General features: G+C 39.8%; 1 protein-coding gene across 19 annotated transcripts in view; it reads left to right on the forward strand.

Moving 5' to 3' along the window:
• EMC2 (ER membrane protein complex subunit 2) overlaps positions 1–13,516 on the forward strand; it is a 565,050-nt gene extending 551,534 nt beyond the window's left edge. For 17 of the 19 annotated variants that reach the window (XR_006592742.1, XR_006592755.1, XR_006592744.1 and 14 more), the window contains 3 exons: positions 10,164–10,220; positions 11,713–11,827; positions 12,352–13,516. The gene's annotated coding sequence lies outside the window, so the exon portion shown is untranslated. The remainder of the gene's footprint in view (positions 1–10,163; positions 10,221–11,712; positions 11,828–12,351) is intronic. The other 2 variants (XR_006592740.1, XR_006592746.1) reach the window with 2 other exon arrangements.
• Positions 13,517–22,954: the final 9,438 nt, after the last annotated feature.

Consider the following 22,954-nt stretch of genomic DNA (forward strand, 5'->3'; position numbering starts at 1 on the left):
CCAAAATCCAGAGTAAAAGAGAGTCCAAATTCAATGGACATGTGTCACTCTGGGCTTACCCAAATCTTTTGATTACCTGCCCCACATTTTCAAAATTCCCCCACACTGTGAATCTCAATATAATGAACACCTAATTTCCCACACCTACTGGTCTCTAAGGTGCAAATGTGTGATATGTGCTCAGCCAATCAGATATGCTGGTATAAAACTTTGGCTCAAAAGTAAGCTATGGAAAAAATAAGTGAGGTTCTAACTATTCATTCTAATGGCTGAAGTGGCAGGAGAAGTAGTAAGGGTGTGGGATGGGTTGTAGCAATAGTTCTTGTACCAAGCAAGTACTGTGGTCTTCTGGGAACTGACCACCAGCCTATAGGCTGCTCCTCCTACTGTTCCAGCAACTGAGATGTTCTGTACCACTTAATAAATCTCTTTCTCTTTAAGCCAGTTGGAGTGGATTCTGTTGTCTGCAACAAGGAAAGAATATATATCACGAAGAAGAACTATTATGTACAAAATGTCGGTTTAGTTGAAGCAAAGAGTACACTTGATTTAGTCCTAAAAGGGGGAAAGTATTTGGGTTTGATAAAATGTGGGAAAATCGGTCCAGGTGAAGCAAGGACACATAAGTGGGAAAGTGCAAAACATATACAGGGATAATGAGTAGAGTCATTTGGCCAGAATAGCATAGATGAGAAAATGTTAGAGAAGAAAATCAAAAGATTTTTGGACCAGATTTGTAGAGTATCACATGGCAGAATAAGAACATTATTCTGAAACAAATAAATCAATTAGTTTACTATGTGTTATCTGGAAAACATCTATTTCTCAATTGCTTAGGATTTCTTTGTTTCCATATCACATAAAGCAGGACGTATGGGGTGCCTGGGTGGTTCAGTCGGTTAAGTATCTGACTTCAGCACAGGTCATGATCTCACAGTCCGTGGGTTCAAGTCCCTCACTGAGCTCTGTGCTGACAACTCAGAGCCTGGAGCCTGCCTCAGATTCTGTGTCTCCCTCTCTCTCTCTCTGTCCACCTCCCCCACCCCCACTCACGCTCTGTCTCTTTTTATTCAAAAATAAATAAACATTAAAAAAAGTTCTAAGGAGAATATAAAGCTTAGCCCATTCCTGGTTTTTGCTATAAAACTAATCTCTATAACTGGCCATGTAACAGAACCATAAACTCAGAACTACCAGGACAAATTCAGCCTGCCATATTTTCTTTGGGAAGTACAGTTTCTTTCTAATTAATTTGAATGTGACTGTCTTTAGGATAGATTTGAGCTCTCTGGTGTGGCTTAGTCCCCACCATTCCTATGTTTATATACATGGCCGTATCACATATTTAATTTGGAACTGCAACTGTAGCTCTAATTCTGGAGCTACTTGTCTTAATTAAAGTCATCCTGTATGTCAGTTTACCTTTGCTCAGGCAAAAATTGTATGCACAGAACTCAGCGTAGTATCTAGCACAGAGCAGTCATCCAACACATAGTTCTTGACTGAATGGATTTATTTGACTATTGAATAGCCTTTGGGTCTGGATGAACTTCTTTTGAGGCAGCCAGATTTGCATAGGAGATATCAGAGCCTGGATGGTTAAGATGCTTCTAATATATTTGATGGATATTGAATCTAGACATCCCCATCTTTGAAACTTACACTGTATCTTTTTTATTAAAGAAACCTGCCATGAAGTGAGGAAAATAACAAGTAATGTGTCCAAATGTTCTTTGTCTGAAAAGTTGGATTATACATTATCTTACTGAATTTTAGCAAAACCTCTGTTTAGTATGTATTAAAGCACCCATTTTATATTGGATAAATTGAAGTTTGAAGATACTGAGGGATTTTTCTCAGCTCACATAATCACTAAGCAGCCAAATTGGACTTCAAACACAAAAAGGTCTTTGTTTTTTTTTTTTCCCAAGGACAGTTTTGCTCCTCTTGTCTTCTGATAAAGTAGGGCAGATATGTCCAGGCTCTTTGGAAGAGGGTGCATCCTAAGTGTTACCTGACCTGTTGAAATAGGTGAGCATATGTGGAAAAGCAGATCTATCCAGCCATCCACCCTGCAACTCACCCTTCTATGTGTCCATCACACAGACAAGGTAGATGAGAATCCCTCTCTCAACTTCTACTTCTCTTAGCCTTTATGTTTTTTGACTTCTTTCCTATTTTAAGATTCCAAAGATATTTTTAAGCACTTGTCCCTATACTAGACATGTTTGTATACTAAATATTATGGGGAGGCTTGAGAGAGGGAGCACAGAGTTACTTTCTTCCAGACTCTGTATCTTCTAGGTCTCTGAGCCTCTCATAGAAGAGAGATAATGTAAAAAGAAAATACTGAAAAAACATAGAAATGTCTTAACTATTTGGTCTTGAATAACTTGCAAGTTTTGAATAACTTGGTTTTAAATAATTTAACCATATTATAGAATAAACTAGTGTTGCAATAGTTACTTGAAAGCCTGAACCACATACACATTTAGATGTGAATGCAGTCCCACAATTGTCCCTGTCATTAGGGTTTCCTTTTTAGAACACTGTGTTGCCCATTAAGAAATTCCCTTTCATCAACAGGAAAGCAGGAACTCAAAATATGTCCATTAAAAAATATTTGGGACCAGTTTTACTCTGGTAATGCTTTTGTCTTGATTACAATAATATACGTTAAACCGAACCCAGTCAGCGTTTCTGCTCTCAAAGAATTGAGTTGAACTCATCAGCCCTGTTTGAATCTTTTAGCCACATAATTTCTCCTAAACTGGGTCACAGGTGGGTGCCTAAACACTTCTTCAGGGCTAATAAATGTTCTTTTAGACCATTCTTATATGCAAGTGGTTTCCATATATTTAGACTACTATCTCAAAAAATAGTAAAAACATTAAGTGCTAGGAATTGGATTCTTAAAAAAAAATTGGAAGTCCATGCTAGGTTACTTTAAATATACCTATTGGTAATAGATAAGAGGATACAGAGAACTATTGGGCAGGTGTCTTTCCTAAAATGGAGCTTGTTAAATAAACCACATTCATGACTATTAATTAGGATGATAGAGTTTATAGGTGGCACCTTTTCAGAAATATCTGTGAAACTTGGCAGGATATTTAGAAAAATCTCATAGAATATTCTTAAAGATGAGATAGAGACTGAAAAAAATTATAGTTGGTAGTACAACTGTTTTCAAGGTATGAACACTGGAGCTTTTTTCTGTCTCTCAACTCAGATGCATTTCACACAGGTAATGTTTGACCAGGATAATTTCCTACTATATCCCAACAGGCAGATTTACAGCACTTATTATCACGGTTTCGCTTCATCATAAATAAAGAGACAAGATTTGGCCCTTCAAAAACTGTATATACGTAAAACAGACTGTTCTGTCAAAATATCTCTGGTTTATTTTCCTTTTTCACCAAAACATTCTGTCTGGGCCATGCATGTGACCTTGCTTCTGCCCTGCTACAGAAGGGTACTCTTGAACCAAAACCTCCAGTATACAGAATTAACCCTGCTTTACTTCCCAGAACTTCACAAGAAGAGCCTTCCATCAAACAGGCTTATCCATCACACAAAGACTTTTTTGATCTTTTTTTGTTTGTTTGTTTTTAATTAAACTCTATACCCAACATGAGACTTGAACTCATCACCCTGAGATCAAGAGTCATATGCTCTTTTGACTGAGTCAGTCAGGTGCCCCAAAGACAACTTTTTTCAACCATCTTTTACCAAGTGCTTTCTATAGACAAGGCACTGTGGTCAGTACTGAACTAACAGGGTTTCATTCAAATCTTCATAACAATCCAAAGGATTAGGTATTATGCTTCAAAAAGTTTGAAAACACTTGACACAGAGAGATTTAAATTGTTTATACTAGATAACTCAGGAAATAAGGGGTAGAGTTTATTAGATGAATGATAAACAGAGAAGAATTTTATGCAACGACTTCTGAGAAGAAGAAATTAGCCTGTGCATGAGAAACTCAGACACCTTAAATATTCTCCTAAGGAAATGCAAGGATAGAAGCTAAGACAGCAGCACCACAGGAAAATGTTTTAGAGAGGCTTCTTATTGTGTAATCACCAGTTAGATATGACTTTTTGTGGTCTTGGAATGTTGGTCAAGTTCCAAAGGCCATAAGCAATAGGCACCATATCATCTATGTATAACCTGCCAAGAAACTCTGACTCCAATTTTGTGATGCTCGGCCCATTGCTTATCTCCAGGTTATATAAAGAAGATGGGTGTGGTGAAGTTGGTTTGAAGCTCTGCAGGGATTATTTCTTTAGAGGAGAGCCACAAGATTGTTGACAGACTTACTGCTGCCCTTGAAAAGCCCTGCGAAGGAGCCCATTTAAAATTTAGTCACAGTTCTTAGAAAAGTCAAAGCCTAAAGGTAGAAGGCTGATCAGGGATACCCAATCTGCACTAAAATGGGCTTTCTGGAGCTGTCTGCACTCCAACAATGAAGCTTCTATGGACTTAACTCCTGCAAACTCCTTGAGGAGTTGTGCTCATCCCAGCTAAGGTGCAGAGCAGTCAACCAGCAGAGCAATTGCCTATGTCAAGGGACCTCCTGGGTGGACTTCTATAGGGGAAGGAAAACAAATCTAAATACCCACAAAACACCAATCAATAAAGAATGTTTAGGTGTCTAATGTCCCAGAGATGCAACTGTGATGGGCAAAACTGTACCCATCACATACTCCCTGCCTCCATGCTACAGCCCTTGCCCTTCCCCTCTAACCTTGGATGCAGAATTATAAATGGGGAGAAAAAGCAGCCAGGCAGTTTTGGGGAAAGGTGGAGAAGTGGCTAGCCATGTTCTCTCCTCCACTAGCTTGGGTCAAGTCCAGCATGTGGGTTGGGATGGAGTCTAGAAGTGTTAAATTGAAGGAGGGTCTGTAGTCATAACATTAGGTTAAATTGGATAGTTTATGGTCTTAAAAATTAAGACTTTTCGTGTCACTGTTTAGAATGTGTGCAGAAGCTATGAAATGTATCTAAAACCTCATTCAGTACGAAGGAAAAAACAAGCCAACAGAATGGGTTTGCAGATGCAATGGTGTGGAAAAAGGAAATTATGATAACACACACCCTTAAAAATTATAACTTCTTTGGGGCACCTGGGTGTCTTAGTCAGTTGAGTGTCCGACTTCGGCTCAGGTCATGATCTCACAGTTCGTGGTTCAAGCCCCGCATCAGGCTCTGTGCTGACAGCTCAGAGCCTGAAGCCTGCTTCAGATTCTGTGTCTCCTTCTCTCTCTGCCCCTCCCCCACTCACACTTTGTCTCACTCTGTTTCTCAAAAATAAATAAATGTAAAAAGAAATTTAAAAAAACTGTAACTTCTTTAAGAAACTGACGAGAATTGAAACAAATCCTTGATCAATTCTTCTTATTCAAGATCCCAGATCTGCTCATAGTTACCTGATCAGTTCCCATATCCACTAGATTTGGTTTTTGAGTCTGCCTTACTCCTTCCCTTATATTTTATATTCTCCTACATTTTCTTGATTTTCAGATTTGGTTTTCTGGCTCCTTCTCTGTCCCTGCTGCCTCCACTACCTGATTCTACTTAACTCAGGATTAAGGTAGAATCCAAAACCAAATCTATTGTTCTCATTGTTGACCTATACTTGGGGATGAGTCTAGTTCCTGGTCTTAACTCCTTCAACTTTCTTCTATCCCAAAGAATTCATTAATTGGACTATTCTCAGACATGATAATAAAATAATGTTCAAGCAAGAAAATATAAACTGGCCACATCAGCACAATGACCTGTTCAACCTCCCATCAATGAGGGATATGAATAACGCCTGAAGAATCATTTCCTAATACATTTCCCACTTTCTTTATTAGTGTGTTATTGAATTTATATTATGAAAAGAGTTCCCTCTGCACCTTCAAATAAACAAATGTTTACTGTTTAATTAGCTTCTGTAATGAGCTAGTACTTTTATTAACTAATTTCTAACCTTCACAATACCATCTTATTCAAGTAGGCATTATTTTACTTGCCATACTGATAAGGAAATTGACTCAGAGAGCTTTCATGACTGGCCTAGCTCATAACAGAACTAGAATTCAATTCCATATTTTACTGATCCAGAAGGAGCTAGAATTTGGCAAAATATTGATTTAGAAGTAAATGCATAACAGATGTTGGGAGGATCACGATGAAATTCCAAAAGGCATGTTTTGGGATTCATGAAGAATACTTCAAAATATTAACTGAGAAATGAGTTGGATAAAGACAGACAGAGGGAGAGAACTTGGCTTTGGCCAAGATCCCAGCAGTAGAAACTGCCAGATGCTATAAATCAAAGCCAGTGCTTGGACTTGCCCCTAGTTTTGGACAAATATCCACTTTGTAGTACCACCAGAGGGATGGACTCAACTTAATGCCTGTGCCACTATGGCTGGCACCCATTGGAATTTCAAGATTCATTCTCTAACTGAACATGACAGGGTACGTAGTCAAAGGCTCCCACTCCAAACTCAAACTGAGTGCTTGCAGTTGATAAATGAAGGGAGATTTGAAGTCAGATAAGAAGCAGGGTTTTTCTTTCTTGTCACAAAGTGCTTGCTATTTCAGCCTTGTGATTGTACTGTATTTCAGAGCCTGGCGGGGGAAAACCATCATGGCCCTTTTATGTTGACAGAGAATTTCATGGGATACATGTGCCTTCTCAATAGTACATGTGATGTTTCTCTATGATACCCATGGTGGGAGCTCTTTGAAGAGTGGCATTTTGTGTTCCAGCTGTGATTATGGTATAGTGTGGTGTGGGTGGAAAAGGACATTCTAGAGTCTAGTGATAAATTTGCAAGTTGTTTCCATGGCTATCAAACATTTGTGATCCTGGATAGAAGTCCTGCAACAACAAATCTGTTTACCCATGATCTCTATAATCAATGGCAGTTATAACTCAATACTGTATTTCAGATATTAATTCAGAAAGTATTTATAAGGCACATAACATGAGCCAAAAGTCAGGCTCTGAGAGTACAGAGGTGAGCAAAATAGACATAAGTCCTGAACCTCACAATCACCTTTCCCACTACAGAATAGAATTCAGCAGAATACTAGTCCACTATGGATTCTCCTTGGTTACTATTAATAGTAAAATTAATAATTACATTTGAGCAACAAAATAAAGTAATACTGAATCATAGCCCAAAGTATAAAAGAAATATCCATGATCCATATGAATATAAATAAATGATTGAATAATTAAACAAGTGGGGAGAATTGGCAAATCTCCCATGAAAAAGAATTCCAAATAAATTATGTTCCATCTCCACCCTCAAGGAGATGGAACATAATACCCCACTACCTAAGTATAGATGGCTTAAGTATGGGTGACTTCCTTTTAAAGAATATAGTATGGAGGGGATCCTGGGAAGATGGTGGCGTAGGAGGACGCTGGGCTCACCGCGCATCCTGCTGATCATATAGATTCCTCCTACACCCGCCTCAATAACCCAGAAAACTGCCAGAAGACTAGCAGAAAGGAGTCTCTGGAGCCAAGCACAGACGAGAGGCCCACGGAAGAGGGTAGGAAGGGTGGAGAGGTGGTGCGCTCTCCACAGACTGGCGGGAGGGAGCCGGGGTAGAGGGGCAGCCCGCCAGCCAAGCAGAGACCCCGAGTCTGGCTTGCAAAAGCAGAGGGGCCGGACGGGGTGTGTTCTGACAGCAAGCGGGACTTAACATCTGGAAGGTTATAAGCTAACAGCTCTGCTTGGAGAATGGGAGGGCTGGAGGACAACTGGAGGGAGAGCTGTTGAGCCCCAGACTACAGAGCTCAGCTTGGCAGGGAACAAAGGCGCTCACCAGTGCCATCTCCTTCGCCCATCCCCCAGCCAAAATCCCAAAGGGAACCGGTTCCTGCCAGGGAACTTGCTTGCACCGCGCAAACACCCAAAGCTGTGCTTCTGCAGATCCATCCCTCTGGTGGGTCTGACTCCCTCCTGGTGCCACAGGGCCCCTCCCTAAGCAGATCTCCAAAGGAAAAGCAAGCTGAGCCTACCCCTCCTGCCCCTGTGCACTTTGCCGATCCACCCCAGCTAATACCCAGATCCCCAGCACCACAAGCCTGGCAGTGTGCAAGTAGCCCATACAGGCCACGCCACTCCACAGTGAATCCTGCCCCTAGGAGAGGGAAAGAGAAGGCACGAACCAGTCTGACTGTGGCCCCAGTGGTGGGCTGGGGGCAGACATCAGGTCTGACTGCGGCCCCGCACATCAACACGAGTTATTCAAGACAGCACAGGGGAAGTGCCCTGCAGTTCCCCACCAATCCAGGGACTATCCAAAATGACGAAGCGGAAGAATTCCCCTCAAAAAAACCTCCAGGAAATAACGACAGCTAACGAACTGATCAAAAACAATTTAAACAATATAACAGAAAGTGAATTTAGAATAATAGTCATAAAATTAATCCCTGGGCTTGAAAACAGTATAAAGAACAGCAGAGAATCTCTTGCTACAGAGATCAAGGGACTAAGGAACAGCCAGGAGGAGCTAAAAAATGCTATCAACAAGTTGCAAAATAAAATGGAGACAACTATGGCTCAGATTGAAGAGGCAGAGGAGAGAATAGGTGAACTAGAAGATAAAATGGAAAAAGAAGAAGCTGAGAAAAAGAGAGATAAAAAAATCCAAGAGTATGAGGGGAAAATTAGAGAACTAAGTGATGCACTAAAGAGAAATAATCTACGCATAATTGGTATTCCAGAGGAGGAAGAGAGAGGGAAAGGTGCTGAACATGTACTTGAAGAAATAATAGCTGAGAACTTCCTGGATCTGGGGAAGGAAAAAAGCATTGAAATCCAAGAGACACAGAGAACTCCCTTCAGACGCAACATGAATCGATCTTCTGCACGACCTATCATAGTGAAACTGGGAAAATACAAGGATAAAGAGAAAATTCTGAAAGAAGCTAGAGATAAACGTGCTCTAACATATAAAGGGAGACCTATAAGACTCGTGACCGATCTCTCTACTGAAGCTTGGCAGGCCAGAAAGGATTGGCAAGAGATCTTCAATGTGATGAACAGAAAAAATATGCAGCTGGGAATCCTTTATCCAGCAAGTCTGTCATTTAGAATAGAAGGAGAGATAAAGGTCTTCCCAAACAAACAAAAACTGAAAGAATTTGTCACCACTAAACCAGCCCTACAAGAGATCCTAAGGGGATCCTGTGAGACAAAGTACCAGAGACATCGCTACAAGCATAAAGAATATAGTATGGAAAGGGGATTAAAAAAAAAAGTAACTTTACAGTGGTGAAACCTTGTGAAGACTACCTCAGCCAGGTGATCAAAATTAACACCAACAAGGATAAGGCATACTGATACGGTGTACCTTTGATATGATGTGGTGAACATGGTATTTTAACTCTGTGGTCTTCCTCCCCCAAACACATAACCCCAATCTAGTCATAAAAAATTCCAGTGGAGAAACAGTCTACAAATTACTCAACCAGTACTTCCTGGTTATCAAAAACAAGCAAAGTCTGAGAAATTTTCACTGTCAAAAGGAACCTAAAGATGGCTACATGTCATGTGGTACTACGATGAGATCCTAGAGCAAGGAACAAGAAAAAGGATATTACATGAAAACTAAGAAAATATGGATCAAGTATGACCTCTAGTTAATAACCATGTATTGATATTGGTTAATTAATTGTGACAAATGCACCACACTGATGTAAAATGCTAACAATAGGAGAAACTGGGAAACCTATATACAATCTTCAAATTTTTAAAATCTAAAAATTATTTTAAGAAAAATAATCAGTTCCTTTTATAGTTTCCAAGTTACTTTCATACCCATTAGCATATTTTAGCTTCATCAGTTCAATAAAGAATGGGCCTTCCTATTGTGCCAAGTACTCTTTAAGGCGCACAGAAGTGGCCCCTAATCCAGAGTGTATAATCTAGCATTACATGGATGGGAGTGTTGGCCTGCCTAGTGTTATAATGCCCATTTTATAGGTAACTAGACAGTAGTATAGGGAGATTGAGATTTGCCAAATTCACTTAACTTTTAGGAGTCAGACCAAGAGCTCAATAGTAGGTTTATAACTAAATTTATTTCTTTTTCTATCAAAATACATTTATAACAGGAACTAATACTATTTTACCTGACAGGCTCCATCATAACATGGATTTCCAAGACCACGTCAGCATAGATGCCTGTTTACAAAGGTAAGAAAATGTCCTTTATTTTGCATCATTGTCCCCTGAGCAACTGAGCATGCTCTATCAGGTTCAGACCACCTGGGGTTCTTATCCCTGAAACTCCTTAGTTGATATAAAACAAAAAGACTTGATTTTAGTACCATAGTCTATGGTCTGTGTATTCTAATCTTTTAATCAAACAACATTCTACCAAGTTGAATTTAGACTGCATAATATATGCACTGGAATTCATAAGTGCATATGTGCATAAGTGCATAAGTGTATATGCTTAAATTCCAAGTACTTACTTACAATGGTGGCGGAGCAGAATGACATAATGGAAACATCACTGGTTTGGAGTTAGAAGACATAGATTCAAATCGTAGCTTGGACATTGTCTAGTTTCATTATTTTGACCAAGTTTTATATATATATATCTTTTTAGAGTAACAGTTTCTTCATCTGTAAAATGGGAATGATATCACTTACTCAGACATGTTTAAAGTATGAAATAAACATATGTGTGTGCCTCACCAAGTACAAAACCTGATACAAAGTAGGGGTTCAATAAACATTATTGTTAGAAACTTGCTAGGGGATGAGGTACGTGATTCTTGGTGAGAGAGTGCAGGGAGAGAAGAGCAACAAGATAAAGATGAGAAGGTCTTTATTAGACAGTCGTCCAGAGAAATGGTCACCAGACATGTAGAACATAAACAAATTTTCACAAAAAGAGATGACAGCGTAATTTGAAATGACACAGGTCTCTTGATCCACTGAATCAAGAGGTGTTGAGATTCTCTGAATACTTAGGGCCTGGAAGGTAATCCAAAATGCTTGAGCATATTTCTGTCAAAACAAGACCAAATAATTTCTTCTTCATGTCTGACAACTTGACAAATCACATAATCCAATGTGCTAATCTAGAGGATGAGCCTTTTTATTAATAGCTCGTTCACCTGCCAGCTCAATACTCACAGCTATGCCCAAAAGTAGCACCAGAAGGTTGTACAAACTCTTTCATGAAGTTAAATGTAATGAAACCCTAGACTTTTTACATTATAAATGGTGCCTCTTGATGTTCCTTAAAACTAAAATATACAAAGAGGATAAAATCCCCGGCTCTGGTCCTGTAGTGAAGGTCCTCTAAACATGGGCTCTGCAGTTTACAGCTCCGCCTCCTATGATCCCTTGGGGCAGGATGGGGGATGGTCAGCAATGGGACATGACTTGTTGGATACCCAACTCTTTTCAGAGAATGGAAGAGAAAGCTTCCAAAGGCTGTTTCGTTGCCTCTGATGCCCCCGCACTCTCCCTCCTAATATATTCTTCTGACCTTCAGCGTTTGCAGCAGCATGTTAGGACTCTGAAACTCTATCACATATTTTTCTGTTTGGAAGTTGCTGCTTTTAATTGAAACGCTGAGTTTATTTTCTGTATGTGAGTTTTACAGCTCTAAGCCATGAACATTTTCAAAAGAAATCAGCTCAATAATAAACATACATAATTCCCATTATAGGTAATGATCTGTGTGGTCTAGGGCTGCCAAGTTGAGCCCCAGATCAACCTCCGGAACTGTTTTGAAGGCCTAATATGTATAGAGGCATTACTGGTGCCGATCCCAGCCATATGAGGTCAGTGTTTCAATTTCCCTGACAGTAGCTTCACTGGCAGGACAAAGTGTACAAGGGTTGCCAAAGCTAACATATCAGGTAGCTGGGCTTCCAAACAGATGTGTTCCCATTTCCTGTTATTCTCCCTTTGTCTTTCATTGGCAATTTCTATGTGTATACCAAGCCAAATTGTGATGCTTACTTGGATGTGTAAGCATCAAAGCCCATTATCGTCCTTGGCCATACATGGCTGAACTTGAGAGTGCAATCTGACCCATGGTTTGATGTAGTTGGAAACCTTTAAGGCTCCTTATCCCATGGCTGAATTATTAGTTTAATCTTTCTGGTGTTACCAGGGGAGGTGAGAGTTAGGGGGGAAAGTAGTGGAAATGAGCATTACCTGACATTTGTCTCCCCTTAACTTGCTTTTTGCCAAATCTTAGACGCATAATATCCAAGATTTTAGTCAGTTCATGCACCAGCTAAATAACTGCATCAAAATTACTTGAGATATATGCTAACATGCTGACTTCCTGACCCTACAGCAAACTCATAAAGTCAGACTTTCCAGTATTGGGACCCCAGAATCTACATATTTTTAACCTTTGGATTAACAATCATGTTTGGGATTCACCAAGAAGATTCTCTTTCATCCAAAGCATTCTTAAAGTGTGTAAACCTGGCTCAGGTTATCGCTAATCGGAATCTTTCACATGGCTCGATTTTGATCTACAGTAGAAGTAGAAGTACACAGTACTTCTACAGTACCACAGTAGAAGTAGATCATTAGATCTTTCCAGTTTGTTCCAGAACTAATGTCAACTCCTGGAGAAGGCACAGGGCTAAATGGAAAATGGAGGAACCCATCATTGAGCAATTGTTTCATGGTAGTTACATAGTCTGTGAAGTGTTTTCCATGTGTAACATGGGAAAAAGCTATTTGTAATTTATAATTCTCTTCTACCTTCTAAAGAAGATACACCCCAGTGACTGGAGGCTTCCTTGTGGACTGAAAAGAATGATTCCTGAGGAGTGATGTTTGGAGGAAATGGATAAGAGTTAAATTGAGCTGCATGATAAAGGGAGTATAAAGGGGTGAGATGGGAGCATTAGGTGCAGGAAGGGAGAGACAAACCTGGAAAACCAGGCCCTGGAGGACAAGGAGAGAAGAGATTTGAAAGTGAGAACTGGTCTGTGTATGATCAGAGGGCTGCTCTAACAAATAGAACTCAAGATGTAGTGGCTTAAATGAGATGGCACATTTTGCTAGCATTTAATAGTTCAAAGATAAATAGTTGGGAACTTCTAAACTTCTAAAGATGTTTGTCAGTATTCTTTAAACCACAGGAAATGGAAAAGAGTGCAAGACAAGCAGCTTTAACTCTGAGAAGATGACAGGACAATTGGAAGCATCATTGTTCATACCCCATGGGCCTGACTTGGTTACTTGGTAACACCTGAATGAAGAGAAACTAAAATATGTCATCTCTAGCTGGGTTTCCATGTTCTCAGCTAAAACCTGGAAGCTTCTGTTGCTAAAAGGAAGAAGGGATATATTGATATAGTGCTACAATTAGCAGTCCTGCCCACTTGGCAAGAGATAGCTAATTCCAAGTTTCAGCTTGAAATGGTATATATCCTGTGCTGTGTGAACGCCCACCTCTAACTTTCCTTCAATGTATTTAGTAAAATACACATTGTTCACTAGTGTTTTGGAGTGGTTCCTTTCTAGTTAATGTAAGCAGCCAAGTTCTGCTTCAAAGTTGGCATGCTGGGGGGAAAACAACAGCTCCACCCAGGGATAGCAACAAGTGAGTTGCAAATGTATTATCCTGTTACATCTTCACAACAAGCCCTATTAAGGACCCATCACCATCTTCTTATTAAAAGAGGAAATGGAGGCTCAAAGTGTAAACAACAACCAGTATCCACACACCTAGGAAGTGAAAACGTTGGGATTCCAGCCAAAGAGTGCCTTGATTCCAAAGCCCTTGCTCTATAGCCTGGTGCCCAGTTCATGCTCTGCATATTCTACCTCCTGTCCTAAGGAAAGGAGCCTCATTGGGCCCAAGTATGTGGGTTATTTCAAACTACCACTTTGTACACCTATTCTCCCCCTCCCCCCCTCCCCCCCCCCCCACCATGTAACCAAACCTTCTATAAAGCAAACCCAAAACCACCTTAAGCAAATGGTTTTAGATAGGATAAAGACCCATTATTTAGTCTGGAAACTCAACCTTTTGAAATGTCCTCCCTCCCCCTGCAGTGATTTGACAATTAACCTTTAAAACATTTGAATTGAGCAATGTTATAGGGTAGAAATTTTTCCAGTATCTTTTCAGAGATAATAAAATGTGATGACACAGTGATGTGTTGAATTGGTTTCCATAGATAATTAAGAGACACACATATCATGTCAAAGAGATAAGAAAAATCTAAGGTTTCCATGACTTGCTCTTTCCATTAGCTAAAGAACTACTTTTAAAATAATGAGCATACTTCCTAGTGTGAATAACTTTGTCTCCAGGTTAACATCCTGCCCAAAAGGGCATAATATTTCTCCTGACAAATCCAGGGTTCTCCTGCCCATTAAAAACTAGCCATTCCACAAGAAGGCAGACTTGTCTTTCCACTGATGTACACGTATCTTCTATGCACTATTTCCTTTGGTAAATGGAATGTGGATATTTAATCAAAAGCTAGTTCCAAAAGGCACAGACCAAGACTCCATAAGGATTTAGAATTATACTCAGTGTGCTGATTCTCAACACAGAATTCTGAAAAAATCTATCCTAACAATTCCTTGCTAAAAAACAGGAAACAATCTCACCAGGGTCAGGAATTAAGGTTGCAGAAGAAATTATGAGGAACTCTGATTGAAAACTTCCCTCTCAGCTTTGTTTGAAAGTGTTTATGTTTCTCAAAAGACAGATGATTTATTTATGTGGTGTCTGCATCAGCATCATTCTCCTGAGGTCTATGAACACTAATCTCCAAAGGGGGTCCTTAAAGATAGTTTCATGGTTAACGTTGGGAATTGCATATTCCATCACACTGTTTGAGATATACAATATACATCAACATATCAAAGCCCTACAAAAAAAGTCCCTTAATACTCATCTTTAATATAATGTTTCTAAATCTTGTTTGACCATAGAATCATGAGAAAAAAATACTAGAATATCCTACCTGCACTCCCAACTTATCATACATTTTCCACTTAGCAATTAACATTCTCTTTTTTAAAGTATAAATCAAATATGTGTTATGTCATCTTTTATGTCACCCTCTCTTAGCTCAAAAGTCTCCAATAGCTTCACATCAACTCAGCATGGAAATCACAGCTCTGACCAAGGTCCAGAAAGTCCTACGTGATCTGATCCCTCATTTCTATCAATATCTGTCTCAGATATGCCTCCCCGAGCCACATTGACTGCCTTGCCATGTCTGGAATACATCAAGCACTCTTTTTCCTTAGAACTCTTCCCACTGCTATTCTTTTGCCTAGACCATTCTTCCTCCAGATATCTCTATGCCTTTCTCATGGACCCTATTCTGATATGCATTCAGGTATCACTTTATCAGAAAGTTTTTACCATTTACAAAAAGCATCATTTCTAAAATAACAAGCTCCTTCTCTATTTGTTATCTCCTTACCTTATTTTTCTTCAGAGTACTATTTACTACATGATATTATAGAAATACCACTTTATTAGCTTATTTCTCATCACCTTTACCAGAGTGTAAACTGTGTGAGTGGAGATCTTTCCTGTTTTGTTTACCTCTTTATCCCCAATAACTATCCCTGACATATAGCAGGTACTTAATAAATAAACACTGAATGAATGAATGAATGAATGAATATCTCGCAGGACCAGCATCATCCCATGAAAAACAATCAGGAATTATAATGCCAAAACAACAGGTAGATTTGATTAATTCAAACAATCAACTAAATTCAAAGAAGCAGGAAAGGAAAAACATAAATCCAGTGATTTGTTTGATAAAACCAATCCAGAAAAAAAATGTTTGAACTAAATTTTTTTACTATATGAAGTAAAACCAGAATCATTCCACAAAAATAGCTTTAATCTCTATTTGCTGAAATATATGAGGTTCTAATTCCTCAGAGAAGTTGTTTTCCTACTTCTTTTATAGATGGGAATTTTTCTGCTCACAAAACTAACCTAAAGTTGTATGAATTATAACCTGGCTTGATCTCCACTGGAGAATATTCAAAGATTCCATGACCTTCAGTGAGAAAAAATGCAAAGTACTTTTCTGGCACCTGAATTCTACTAAGTAGGTAAAATATTGAATTTGGTTACTTTGCAATTCCAGAGGTCTTGCATCAAGAAATCAAGAAACCTTGCATCATGTGGTCCAGTTTCACATTTTTTGAATTATGATTCTAATGACCTTATTGTGAACTTAGAGTTCAACTATTATAACCCTTGAAAAATCAGAGAAAAGCAATTAAATAGAGATGTGTTTCCTTGAATATGTCACAAATTGATAATGCAATATTATTTCCAACCATCATTAACATCATAAAAAGTTATTGCCTTAACTTCTTTAAAAGAGTCACTCACGCTTACTGAAGAATTACCTTCTTGAAAGACAAAATAAAGAAACCAGTATTGAAAGTTACTACTAAATTCCTCCCACAGAAAGCTTTAATTTCTAGCTGCCACTAAAAAAGAAAAATGATTACTGTACTCTCTTCCTTGCTTGGTAATAGCTTAGAAGTTGCTCTTTCAAAGACAAGCTTAGGAAAATTTGATGAAGAGGCTCATTTTTCATAATTATGTCAACTGTACATAGTGAACAAGAAAGAGGGAAAAACTCTTACATGGGAGAATGGCATCACCAGCAGAGGCCTAGTTATGAATGAGTGCCTTGGATGGACTTGAATCCTGTTCTATCTAACGACAGGAAAATAAAAAAGGTTAAGAGGAAACATAATGAAGCAACAGGATGTTAATTTAGAAGTTTCAACTGATGCGCAGAGAAAGGCTATAAAATAACAATGGCTGACAGTGGTCCAAGCCCTATTGTAAGAACTTGTCATACTTTAACTCTCACGATAAAGACCTGAGGCAGGAACTTCCGTAAACCCTATTCTATAGATGAGGAAACTGAGGCACAGACGGGTTAAGTAACTTGCCCAATGTCTCACAGCTACTGTCATCGGTCTCAGATTACAATTTAAACCCAGACATTCTGATTTAGAGTGCAGGCTAAAAATGTTACATTGAAGACTGAGGTCGCTCAAAGGACTGACGAAGGCCAAAATTGAAAAATTGTAGCTGAAAGGTGGTTTTACAACACTAGGAACAAGATCTTATCTACAAAAGGTGATTGAAGAGAATACCAGGGATGAGGAGAACAAAGCCAAGAGAAATAGAGATAAAATTAAATTTCCTTACAACTTGCAGCCCATTGATAAATACCTAAGACATGCAGAATGGGACATTCCTCAAGGAACCCACTGCTGCCTTAATGTTAATGCCTTGCTGTAGACTAAAAACAACCTTAGCATGACAATAGCCAGACATCCAGGATCCTGTTAGTCATCTTTAACACACAGAAATCCCCTTAGAGACTTCCTGTTGTCTCTACCCTTACCACCCCTCACCAACTTAAAAATAACACTCGGAAACATCTCAAGAGTGCATTTTTGACCATTGCACTCAATGACCCTGCATCACCAACAGAGCACAGGTGAGAAAGAGGATTTTGTGAGGAAGTTTCTTTGGCAAAGTCAACGCTTTGAGCCCCAAGCCCTCTTCCTTTAAGAAAGAGTGGCAGGTGGCTCCAGTCCCCTCAAAACAAGTCTAATGATTGAGAAAGGATTGGAGAAGGTGTTTCAACAAGACCACTCAGAAGATCTTCATTATTAGGGACACAGCAGACTGAGCAGGCTTTTGTCTCTGGAAATCTGGAAGTCATCAGAGAGCTCAAGGGCTGCTTTGGAGTGGGGGCTATGGCAAGTTTCCCCAGCTTGCCTAAAGTGACTATATTCTTAGGGTGAATCAAAGAATGTGTGATTATTTTTCTGTGAAACGGGATGGAAAGAGAACTGATCTGGAAAATACAGATATTTGTGTCTCTTTTATTCATGCTGTTTTCCTAGTACCTAGAGCAATGCTTCTTCTGGTGACTAGAACAGATGTTCAATGAATATTTATCTGTATTTTGTAAATTATTATTTTATGTCATTGTAAAATAGTCATTAGAAAATTTCTTGTTTTATAAATTGTTATTAATATTTAACATAAATATGTTAAATGTGATATTTATTTAATATTAATAAATAAACATTTATTACTTATTAATAAGTGTTAACTAACTAACCAATGAGAAAACACTGAGGAAAGAGTGGTCAGCCAAAGGAGAGCCACTGCTACATCACAGGAGACCCAGCTAACGATCCAGCAAGACCCTTCCAAAACACCCACTCAATTTCTTATGCAGAAAAAAACCCAGCACTCTATAATAGAGTTTACCTTGAAGGTTCCTTGTACATGAAGACAATTGTGAGCATCATGTGTTCTTTTCCACTAATTCCACTGCCTGTCCAGTTTTATCGTCATTCCACTCCCACCGTCTCCCTTGCGGGTAAGAGACCTGAAGAAGGAGGCAGAGATGTGCTGGTCGTTTTCCCCAGTGCCCATGGCAGGCTGGGAGAGGAGCATGAGGAGAGGTTTAATATCACATCATCGTCCAGGGTTTGATTCCCTTTAGAGCCTCTGACTCCAATTTCTGCACTGAAATTGCCTTTGCATTTAGTGTGACGGCAGGGCAGAAGCAGAAATTATGGATCATGATGGTGGCAGGCTGGAGCTTCCATCCATGTTCAGTGATGTCATCACCATCCTTATTCAGTGCTGTCACACTGACATCAGTAGCTTGAGATCAGTCTTGGTGGGAGAATTTATACCATGGAAACTGCCAGACACTACAGATTAGCAACTCTGCCTCTCTCCCCAACCAAAAGCTAGATATTAAACATTACCAGCATTCTCCCTGTACCACTAGGCCCATATCGTTTCACAGACAGTACAGTTACATTTTGCTAAGGTACTGATCAACCCAGTCTTCAAACATGTTAGAGAATAGAAAGATGAAAGATTCCCAAAATCATTCTGTGAAGACAGGGACCAAGACAGCAAAGCCAGACAGAGTAGGGAAAGCGAACCCATTTCTCTCATTTCTCTGCAAAATATCCCAAACTAAATATTAATAATTTTAATTCAATAATACATAAAAAGTGACAATACTCAATGAATAACTTGGGTGCATCTCAGGAATGCACAGCTTGGTTTAGTGTTATAAAATCTGGAAACATAATTTACCACATTAACAGATTAGAGAAAAGCCATAGGACCTTTTCCATATACTGAGAAAAAAGTTAATAAAACCCTCAGTAGGGGCACCTGGGTGGCTCAGTTGCTTAAGTGTCCGACTCTTGATCTCCGCTCAGGTCATGATCTCGTGGTTCGTGGGTTCAAGACAGCATGAAGCCTGCTTGGGATTCTGTCTCTCCCTCTCTCTTTCTCAAAATAAATAAACAAAAACTTTAAAAAAATAAAATAAAACCTCAGTAAATTACAACATAAAGGGTATCTAAAGAACAGCAACACACCTTACAGTAAAGATCACACTAGGGCACCTGGGTGGGTTAAGCGGCTGACTCTTGTTTCAGTTCAGGTCATGATCCCAGGGTTGTGGAATTGAGCCCCGCTTTGGGCTCTGTGCTGGGCACGGAGCCTGCTTGAGATTCTCTCTCCCTCCTTCTCCCTTTACCCCTCCCCCTCGAGCACACACTCTCACACTCCCTCTCTCTCTCTCTCCCTCTCTCTCTAACAAGAAAAAAGAGAGCGATCTCAGCCACCACCAAATATCCAAACTTGTTTTGAAGCTATAGCCATTCTGGCATGGTAGAGGGACAGAAAAATTAATCGATGAAATATAGATTGCAAGATACATCCACATGTATGTATGTGGAACTTTGATACATAAAAAAGATTAGCACACCAAATCATTTGGGGGCAAGTCTTTTAAACAAATGGAGTTGGAAGAAGGCTATACATAAGGCTTACACCATACCAAAAATCAATTGCAAATGCCTCCATACTTTGGAAATTAGTTGGTTTTGTCTTGTAAAGTGGAACATATGCATAGACTATGATCCAGCAATTCTCTTCCTAAGAGAAACTCCTGTATGCCTACACCAGGAAACCTATACACAGATGTGTATGGTAACCCTGTTGCCTAGTAGTAAAGAAATAACAAAACAAAACTGAAATAAGAAAACTGAAAGAAGAAATGAATAATAAATAATGTTATTTTGGTATGCTCATATAATAAAGTACTCTACACCAGTCAAAACAAATGAACAACATCTAGACACAAAGTCAATATAATTTTAAGTGAAAAGATAAGCTGCAGAAGTTTATACGCAGTCTGATATTTTCATTTCATAAACTTAAAAATGACTAAAAACGTTTGGTGAACAGATATAATGGAAATGTGCTCTAAGGAAGAGGGAGAATGATCAGCACACCTGGGAGAGGAGTTGCCATAAACAAGAGAAAGAAAGATGTATCAGAATCCGCTATTATCAGTGTTCTAGTTTCGGATTTCTGGGGGCGGTTTCCTAAGGGTCACCCTAGAGGGAGGCTTAAAAAGTCACCTTGAGGGCGCCTGGGTGGCGCAGTCGGTTAAACGTCCGACTTCAGCCAGGTCACGATCTCGCGGTCCGTGAGTTCGAGCCCCGCGTCAGGCTCTGGTCTGATGGCTCAGAGCCTGGAGCCTGTTTCCGATTCTGTGTCTCCCTCTCTCTCTGCCCCTCCCCCGTTCATGCTCTGTCTCTCTCTGTCCCAAAAATAAATAAACGTTGAAAAAAAAATTTTAAAAAAAGTCACCTTGAATGAGCAATAATGAGAGCTGGTCCTAAATCAACAATCATATTCATCCAATTCTATGATTCTGAGACCCAATTAAAATAACCCCATTCAATTTGTTACAGGAGGGAGCCACTGAGGCAGAGAGAGGTCTCGGAGCTTGATAACAAGTGGTGGAGGCAAGATTTTTACTCCAGGTGGTCTGACCCCAGAGCCCATGATCTCAGGCATACGCTCCAAAAAGGGTGGAATTGTTTCCTATTCACAGTAGTATCGGCACCAAGTGGAATATGCATGTATGAAAGAGAAAAGTAAAGAAATATAATAGACAGTATGAATAGTAGCAGCAAGAGCAGCATATACTGTACATAGGCACATATATTAGACATGCACTGAGAAAGCCCTGTATCATAACTACTAGACTCCAAGTAAACACAGAGGGCAACAAAGAACCTGGTACCTCACAAGAAAGAGGGAGACTTAAGATCTGAGCATCACAAGGTTTGGGACAAAAAGAATGACATAGAAGACTCTGGGAACCAGGAATAGGACTGACAGCCAGCCACTCCTGACAACCAACATGTTAACAATCCCTAGAATGAAACAATTGGTGGTTAATATAAAAACTGCAACTGGAGCGCCTGAGTGGCTCAGTCGGTTAAGCGTCTGACTTCAGCTCAGGTCATAATCTTGCGGTTTGTGAGTTTGAGCCCTGCGTCGGGCTCTGTGCTGACAGCTCAGAGTCTGGAACCTGCATCAGATTCTGTGTCTCCATCTCTCTCTCTGCTCCTCCTCTGCTCGTGCTCTCTCTCTCTGTCCCTCAAAAATAAATAAACAAATGAAAGTTTTTTGAAAGCTACAACTGCATAATGTAAAGTATCCATCTAGGTCATATCTATGACTCAAATGTCAGCTGGAGTCACCCTGTACTCCGATATTTAATTAAATTGTTATAAAATGCTAGATTCTTCCTCCCACCACACACACAAAATTCAAAGGGGTTCTTGACAGCTCACATTTCCTCCGATGCCCACATTCTGTATTTCTGAGCCCTTGAGCTCTTAGACTCACTCACATCCCACTTCCCATGACTGCTCCCTTCTCTCCTGTCTCCGCTAACCCACATGCAGAGCATACCTCCTTTTATATTATTTCTTCCAAAACTGCTCTCATAAGGCATACTTTAGCACAACAACCAATTTAAATTTTAATATTAACCATTCTCATTTAAAAGTCCTGTACTGTCATGCCACCAGGCGTTCCTCAATGACCATCCTTCCAGAGTCTGGCCAATGACTGTGTGCATCCTCACATTCTTGTCTTCTTCTACTACTCTCTAATTTCTTCCTTGGCACAGATTCAGCTTCATGTTAACCCTTCACAGAATATCTTAGCTTTCTCCTCCTCTGTTTTTAAAGGCGACACCCGAACTCTGTCAAAACATTACATCAAGGTATTTTTCTAAACAAGGACAGTCACTTTCTTAAGGTTTACCTTTGTACCATGTTTTTTTTTAATTTTTTAATCTTTATTTTTGAGAGAGAGAGAGACAGCATGTGAGCAGGGGAGGAGCAGAGAGAGAGGGAGACACAGAATCCGAAGCAGGCTCCAGGCTCTGAGCGGTCAGTACAGAGCCTGATGTGGGGCTCGAACTCATGAACTGTGAGATCATGACCCGAGCCGAAGTCTGACACTCAACTGACTGAGCCACCCAGGAGCCCCTGTACCATCTAATAATTGTATATTGAGCAGTAAACAGATGTTAACAAGAGCTCCTGGTGCCTCTCTATGGCTTCCTTGGATCCTGAGATCCTCCCCAGACCTCCTGCCCACAATCCAGCACAGATAACATGCAGCACAGCAGAGAACCTTGATCCAGACTTATCAACATCTAAAAAAATATTAGGGTGGGGTCTAGGGGGGCATTAAATGGGTGATAGGCATTAGGGAGGGCATGTCTCGGGATGAGCACTGGATGTCAGATGTAAGAGATGAATTACTGGATTCTACTCCTGAAGCCAAGACTACACTATATGCTAACTAACTTGAATATAAATAAAAATAAATAAATATTCAACAAAATTTTTTTTTATTTTTTTTAATGTTTATTTATTTTTGAGAGAGAGAGGGAGACAGAGTGTGAACAGGGAGGGGCAGAGAGAGAGGGAGACACAGAGTCTGAAATAGGCTCCAGGCTCCAAGCTGTCAGCACAGACCTGACGCAGGGCTCGAACCCACG

The sequence above is a fragment of the Felis catus genome, chromosome F2 (genome assembly GCF_018350175.1).
Source record: "Felis catus isolate Fca126 chromosome F2, F.catus_Fca126_mat1.0, whole genome shotgun sequence".
NCBI lineage: Eukaryota > Metazoa > Chordata > Mammalia > Carnivora > Felidae > Felis > Felis catus.